Source organism: Crocuta crocuta, unplaced genomic scaffold, assembly GCF_008692635.1.
Source record: "Crocuta crocuta isolate KB4526 unplaced genomic scaffold, BGI_CrCroc_1.0 scaffold81, whole genome shotgun sequence".
NCBI lineage: Eukaryota > Metazoa > Chordata > Mammalia > Carnivora > Hyaenidae > Crocuta > Crocuta crocuta.
Window position 1 is genome coordinate 3,015,119 of NW_027527808.1, and position 7,417 is coordinate 3,022,535.

The following is a 7,417-nucleotide window of genomic DNA, read 5'->3' on the forward strand; positions in this document are numbered from 1 at the left end:
TCTCTCTCTCTCTCTCCTAGAAATAAATAAAAATATTTAAAAAATATAAAAATAAAAATAAAAAAATAAAGAGTAAAAACTCTTTCATGGCATAATTCTTAGTACAGAACTTTCTGTCAAGCCATTGTGCCATGATTTCACCACATCTTGCTATTTTATTTTATTTATTTTTTTAATGTTTAGTTATTATTTTGAGACAGAGACAGAGACAAAGCAAGAACAGGGAAGGGCCAGAGAGAGAGGGAGACACAGAATCCGAAGCAGGCTCTGAACTGTCAGCACAGAGCCCAACAGAGGCTCCAACCCATGACCTGTGGGATCATGACCTGAGCCAAAGTCATGATGCTCAACTGACGGAGCCTGGCCCCCGACATTTTGCTATGTTAGATAGGGTGCCATCAACCTCTGCATAGAAAGTATTATACATCTTTTGGATTCTTTCTTGAGGATCAGAGCCAGAAGTGGAATTAGTGGCCAAAAGGAGTGCACATTTTCTTGCTGCATTTTCCTAGATGGCTTTCCGAAAGAGTTGCCACAATTTACACTCTGACAGCAATGGGAGGGTGGCTGGTTTCCTGCATGCGCCCTTGCTTTGATCACATTGCATTCTTTCCATCTTTCCTTCTCTTTGCTGCTCTGATAAATGTTCCATCAAACCTCATTTTGTTTTAATTTATTTCTTTGATCATTAACGAAGAAAAGTATTTCCCCATGTGTTCAAGTTTTAGTTCCCCTTCTGCAAATTCTTTTCTTATCCTTTGTCCATATGCCTGCAAGAGTCTGGGTTTCCCTTTCCACTTGTACGAGCTCTCCGTAATAAAAATCCTATTGTCATTATTTTTTTTCTTGTAAATACTTCTCTAGTATTTTGCAAATACTTGCTGTATTTTTTGCAAATGTTTCTCTAAATTTCTTCATGATATCTTACCCAAAGCTTTAGATTTATTCATGGGCTCTTCTTTTCCTTTTTTTTTTTGCTGATTTTATTTACAAATTCGTATCACTGTTTACCCTCAAATTTTGTACTAATGGCCTCTTCTAGATATCATCCCTTATCATTTTCCTTCCATTTTTTGTTTTCTTTTTAAAATTTTTTTCCAGCAAAGCTTCATTTTAATTTTGTGAATATGCTTATCCAAAATAATAATTTCCTTATAGTACAGGACATACTATGGCTGGGATGAATTCTGAAAATCAAGTTTTCAGATGTGATTATCATTTACTTAGTTATTGATTACATGCCTTCCTGTCTGTACCTTAATTGTAACCTCTTGCTTAACCTTTCCATCCTAATAGAAGTATCTCTAAGCTTAACTCAGCATCATCGCCACCACAGTATCACTAATAAATAATGCTTTTCAAAACATTCAACCTAACCCCTTTCACATTTTTAACATAATACAAGAGTAAGCACACGGGTTTCATCTGCTGGCATGTTCTGCAATAGCAGAAATTGTCTATACCTGCACTGTACAATATGGTAGCCACTAGCCACATGTAGCAATGGAGCACTTGAATGTGGCTACTACGAATGAGGAACTCAATTTTTAATTGTATTTAATTTTAATTAAGTTTAATAACTATGTGTAGCTAATGGCTACGTTGTCGGAGAGTGCAGGCTCAGACCTTTCCTGAGCCCTTTTCCACTTTTCAGATTCAGTTATAGGTGAACCCAACTAACCTAATTAAGAACACCGAAATCACACTCATGATACTTTGCCGCCAATCCAAAATCAATACTACCATGTTTTCTCATCTACCAACCTAGTTTTAAAAACCTAATATTTTTCCATTGTTAGCTTATATTTAACAATTCCCATTCATTACCTTCATCGGGCTTCCAATTAGGCTATTTTCAGGTTTGAGGGTGGTGAGATGTTGAAAGCTCCAGGGCTATTTTTTTCGACACCATTTTAGTTCCTATGTTTGTTATTTTATTCTCAAATTATTCCAGGAGAAGAAGTACCTGAATTAACCCCCGCAACCTATAATAAGAGTCCTGAAAGCCATAAAATATAATGAGACGTCAGCACATGCTGATATAAATGCCCCTGGGATTTCTTAAATGCTAATTGTAAATTTCTTTTCCTCGTTGTTATTGTTATGCCTGTTAATATGGGGGGAAATAGCAAACGGGATTTTGTAAAGCATCCAAAAATTCCTCAGTGCTCACCAGATCCTACTAGGCAATAGAACCTTCCCTAAACCCCGGTAGGGAAGGTGCGAGGATTGTCCATCTGGCCCCCAGCAACGCATGAAGGAGGGCGGGGGTGCCGAATGGACAGCCTTGGTTGTCTTCATGCCTTTCACTATGGATACAGAGGTTACTTGCATTTTTTCCTTTCGTCTCTGGCAAAGCCATGTCTGCCCCAGCACCTCCTATTTATAAACCCCACTCTCCCCACGCCCCTGGCTGCTCCATCTGTTTACCTAGTCACAGCCACGACCGACACTCCATGTCATGCTTCCTATTGCCACATGGCAGGCAAAGCTGACTTTCAAGACTGTTGGCCTTAACTGAAATTTCAAACAAAACCTCATACAAATATTGTTGTTTCTTGCTCCTTCCCTAAGGTTGAGAGGGTGGAAGAGAAACAAAACAAAACAAGACAAAACAATGAAGAGGAACAGAAAAGGAAGGAGAAGAAAGAGAAGGAGAGAAGACGGGTGAGCCACCAGAAAATGCAAGAATACTCTTGGCTCTTTGATAATTCACTATTTATGTACGGTAATTCACACATGACAGGTTTTCTTCTATTTAGCTTATACGTAGCCTTCACAAATTTAGGGTGTTTCCCCCTTACTCAATTCTCAGTGATGAGTAAAAATAGCTAGTTATGATCTTGGATATAAAAATAATGATTTTTACTCTTTACTATTTTTTTCTAAATCTTCCCCAAAAGGTTTTCTTTTTCTTCCCCGCCCCCTCCCACACAGGTTTCCAATACGGAGCTTCAGCCACCGGGCCGTAGTCATTTCACCCTTGTTGTTTTATGAGGTGTTTTTGTGTTTTTTATATTTCCACATGATTCTATTAGTGCTATTTTCCTATTGCTTTAAATATATTTCTCCCATTCTCACTTCATGTGCAGTGTGCTGTCCTCAGTGGCCTCTCTATCCCTTTTACATACCCTGCAAATCATCAGTCGTTCCCTACCCAAGATTTTCTAGACTCTAAAACTCTAATGTCCCTCTAAGTATATGAGCTACTGTCTTTCAGCTCATGTTGTTTAGGCTCATAAATATTCCTGGCCAGGATTTGCTACATAATTTGTGGGCCCCAGTGTAATATGAACATGTGGGACTTCTTGCACAAAATTATCTCAGATTTCAAGACGGAGACAGCAGATCATTAGACCACACTTGGGCTCTTCTAAGCCTGGGGCCCTGAGTGACAGCTTGCACGCCATGACCTGAGCCTTGTTTCCAGCTTTTGTCGCATGACAGTGGGAAGGGCAGGTATAATCACTCAAAGCAAAATTTTGTGGCTTAGGGGGTCTCTTCCACTTCCTTTTATGCAGATTCTTCTCTTTCCTTGGAGAAGGAGAGTCCAATGTTTGGCCAATAGGGATTCAGAACTTACCTGTTCTATGAACACTCAGGATCTTGTTGGGGAAACCCAAGAATTTTGAACAGCAGAGGAATGTGGTCCAATGTGCATGTTAGGAAAGTTATTTTGGCAGCAGCTTGGAAGATAGAAATGAAGAGAGTCTGAACAAAGCTGCAACAGAGAGTAAAGTGAAAAGAGGGTAGTTGTGAGAAATACATGCAAAGCAGACATCAACGAAGCCTGGTGTCCAGTAGGACTGAGCAGCACCAGAAAAGGAGCCAACAGCAACTGTCCAGTTCAGACTCACAGAACGAGGTTGATCTCAGTGATGGTCACGGAGGTACGAGAAGCAGAAAGAAGCAGGCTAGGTGGAGAAGATAGCACTATTTGGGGAAATGTTGAGTTTGAGGTGCTCTTGGGCATCAGGATCAGGTTGTACAATAGTTTTTTGACGTTTAAGAGCTCGATTTATAAAGGGTAGACTGATTCGAAGCTGTACTGGGCCCTGGCCAATTCGCCTGTGGGAGTTTTCCCTGCTCTGCTCTTTACAGCAAGTTGCTGACCTCTACAGGCTTTGTCTCAGGCTCGCTTCTCAGGGGCTGCTGCCTGGGGTTGGCCGGACAGGCGCTGGTGGGAGAGAATAAGGCAGAGGCTAGGAAATTGCTCCCCCTTCTCTGCTCTAGGGTGTCCTCCCGCCGAGCTCATCTCCTCCGTGGCTCCCATGTCCCCATACAAACCAGTGGCTCTGATGTCCACCAAGGCACCAGANAGGCTAGGAAATTGCTCCTCCTTCTCTGCTCTAGGGTGTCCTCCCGCCGAGCTCATCTCCGTGGCTCCCGTGTCCCCATACAAACCAGTGGCTCTGATGTCCACCAAGGCACCAGAGTCACCGGCAGCAGAGCCATAGTANACAGCAACTGTCCAGTTCAGACTCACAGAACGAGGTTGATCTCAGTGATGGGCACGGAGGTACGAGAAGCAGAAAGAAGCAGGCTAGGTGGAGAAGATAGCACTATTTGGGGAAATGTTGAGTTTGAGGTGCTCTTGGGCATCAGGATCAGGTTGTACAATAGTTTTTTGACGTTTAAGAGCTCGATTTATAAAGGGTAGACTGATTCGAAGCTGTACTGGGCCCTGGCCAATTCGCCTGTGGGAGTTTTCCCTGCTCTGCTCTTTACAGCAAGTTGCTGACCTCTACAGGCTTTGTCTCAGGCTCGCTTCTCAGGGGCTGCTGCCTGGGGTTGGCCGGACAGGCGCTGGTGGGAGAGAATAAGGCAGAGGCTAGGAAATTGCTCCCCCTTCTCTGCTCTAGGGTGTCCTCCCGCCGAGCTCATCTCCTCCGTGGCTCCCATGTCCCCATACAAACCAGTGGCTCTGATGTCCACCAAGGCACCAGAGTCACCGGCAGCAGAGCCATAGTAGAATCCCACCTTTTCCTTTCATCCCTCCAGCCAGGGGGTGGCAGCTTCCTGTCATCAGTTCCTGGGTTGTCTCAACACCCCTTGTTTGTTTTCTCAGCTCCTCATCACCTGAGAGAATGAAATTTCTTGTATGTTTCAGTTTAGCATGTTTTCTCTTTTCCTGCCTGATACAGGGCTCATTAACATACATAGATGTTTGCTAAAGTAATTGAATGTGTTTTGAGACTGTAGATGTGAGGACTGAAAATTGAGTGAGTTTGGTAACAAGCTGGTGATATTAACAAGAGCATTTCCAGGGGACTCATGAGGGTGGAAGCCAGATCTCAGTGGGGTTTTTTTTTAAATGTCTGAGAATTTAAGAAAGTAATGAGTACACATTTTAGGTTTTAATTTTTTTCTAGAAATTTGACTACTAAAAGAAGGAATGAAGGAGACTGTATAAAGAGGATTTTTGAAGAGGAGAAAGAGTTGGGTATGATTAAAATAAAAGAGAAAAAATAGGAATTAAGAGAGGTAAGTGAAGAAGAGAGATCCAGAGATCAGTAGATGTGCTGACTTTGTATGGGCAGAGGGTCGTTTATTTGTCTCTCACAAGAGAATGGACCTCAAGAATGATGTAGATGCAGACTTTTTTGGAATCAGAAGACCAGATAAGAATTTGATTTAGTTCAAATCCAAAGGGTTCTGTTCTCTCTGTGAAATAGCAGAGGGTAGGCTGGGAGGTTTGCAGAGAGCAGTGGAAATTGGGGCTAGCCTCTAAGGGGAATGGGAGAAATAGCAGCTGCAGGTCAAGGCCACATCACTGCAGGTCTGTGATGTTCTCCACTTCAGCTCAGAGCCTGTGTAGGAGTGAAGTAGACACACACATTTGATATATAGCTGTGCTACTCCGTGGCCCAGTGGAATCACCTGGAAACCTACTAAGTATGTAAAGTCTTAAGCCATGCCCTAGACCTACTGAATCTGGAAATAGGTGGGTGAGTTCCAGCAGTCTGTGTTATAAGAAGCTCTCCAGGCAATTCTGATACACTCCACCGTTTGAGAACCACTGTGTAGACTATGGCCACCGGAGGTGTGGTCTGGAGACAAGCCGCTAATTGGAAAGGCAGAATCTCAGCCCTTCCTCCCCAGAGATAAGAATCTGGATTTTAACAAGATCCCCAGGCGGTTTGGGTGTACATTTAGTTAAGAAGAACTGAACTTGGTAGTTGATACTCACTAAGGGTATTTGGGTATTTATAGATTGGCCACCAGATTTGTGAAGGCCCAAACTGGATGGTAAGTTTTAGTGGAGTAATTTCAGGTTCAGTTTAGATGGCAGGGGATATATCATATTTGGACGCTAAGAACCCCTTCTGATGTCATGTGGCTGCACATTTCAAAGACACCGTGTAACTGCCTATCCTGCCTCCTTCCATGGATTGCACATGAGACCAAAGTAAAAAATACAAAACCAGATCAAACCAAATAGAGCCCTGAAGTCTAGTCCTTCAGCAAAGGTAATTTATTGAGCGTCTACAGGGAGGGCTTTGGCGGACTCCAAGATGGCCCGATCATTACCTGGTCCCTTCACTCGAGAGCGCCCATCTACCTGAAAACACTGACAGAGGAACACATCACTTCAATACGTCTGGAAGGGACATGATCCTGATCCACGCAGATCACAGGAGCAAGCCAGATGGACAGGATGGGACGAGGTCTTGCCAAAGTCGGGTGTCACAGGGTGACTGGGCTTCCACCAAATGATGAAGTGGCAGGAGGGACCTCTCAGAGAGAGACAGCCTGGGGAGCGAAGGCACTGGGCCAGTACAGGAGTTTGGGAATGCCACCTGGGGGATGGGAACAGATTCATTACAATGCCAGGGCACATTGCATTAAAATAACCGCTCTTTTTGACATTTTTGAGCCAAAGTCTTGCTTTGGAGCCCACCTCTTTGTGTGGGACCACAGCCGAGCAGGCGTGATGGAAGGATGCACCCCTGCACTTCCTACAGGAATCAACAATCCCGAGAGAGAGGAACGTCGAGATGTGTTAGACGGGCTATAGAGAAACCCCTCTCCTGTCACATTCTCTCTTCTCTGTCCACAAATCACGATTTCAGTGCCCCAGAAAAAAGGGAATACCCATGTTGGAGTATTAACAACTTATTGACAGTAAGGGGTTTTTTTTTGTTTTTGGGGGGTTTTTTGTTTTTGTTTTTTATATTTTTTAAATGTTTTTATTTATTCGTGAGAGACAGAGAGAGACAGCGTGAGCAAGGGAGGGTCAGAGATAGAGGGAGACACAGACTCTGAAGTAGGCTCCAGGCTCTGAGCTGTCAGCACAGAACCCGACGCGGGGCTTGAACCCACGAACCTTGAGATCATGACCTGAGACGAAGTCCGACACTTAACTGACTGAGCCACCCAGGTGCCCCAACTTATTGACAATAAGTTGATAATCTTA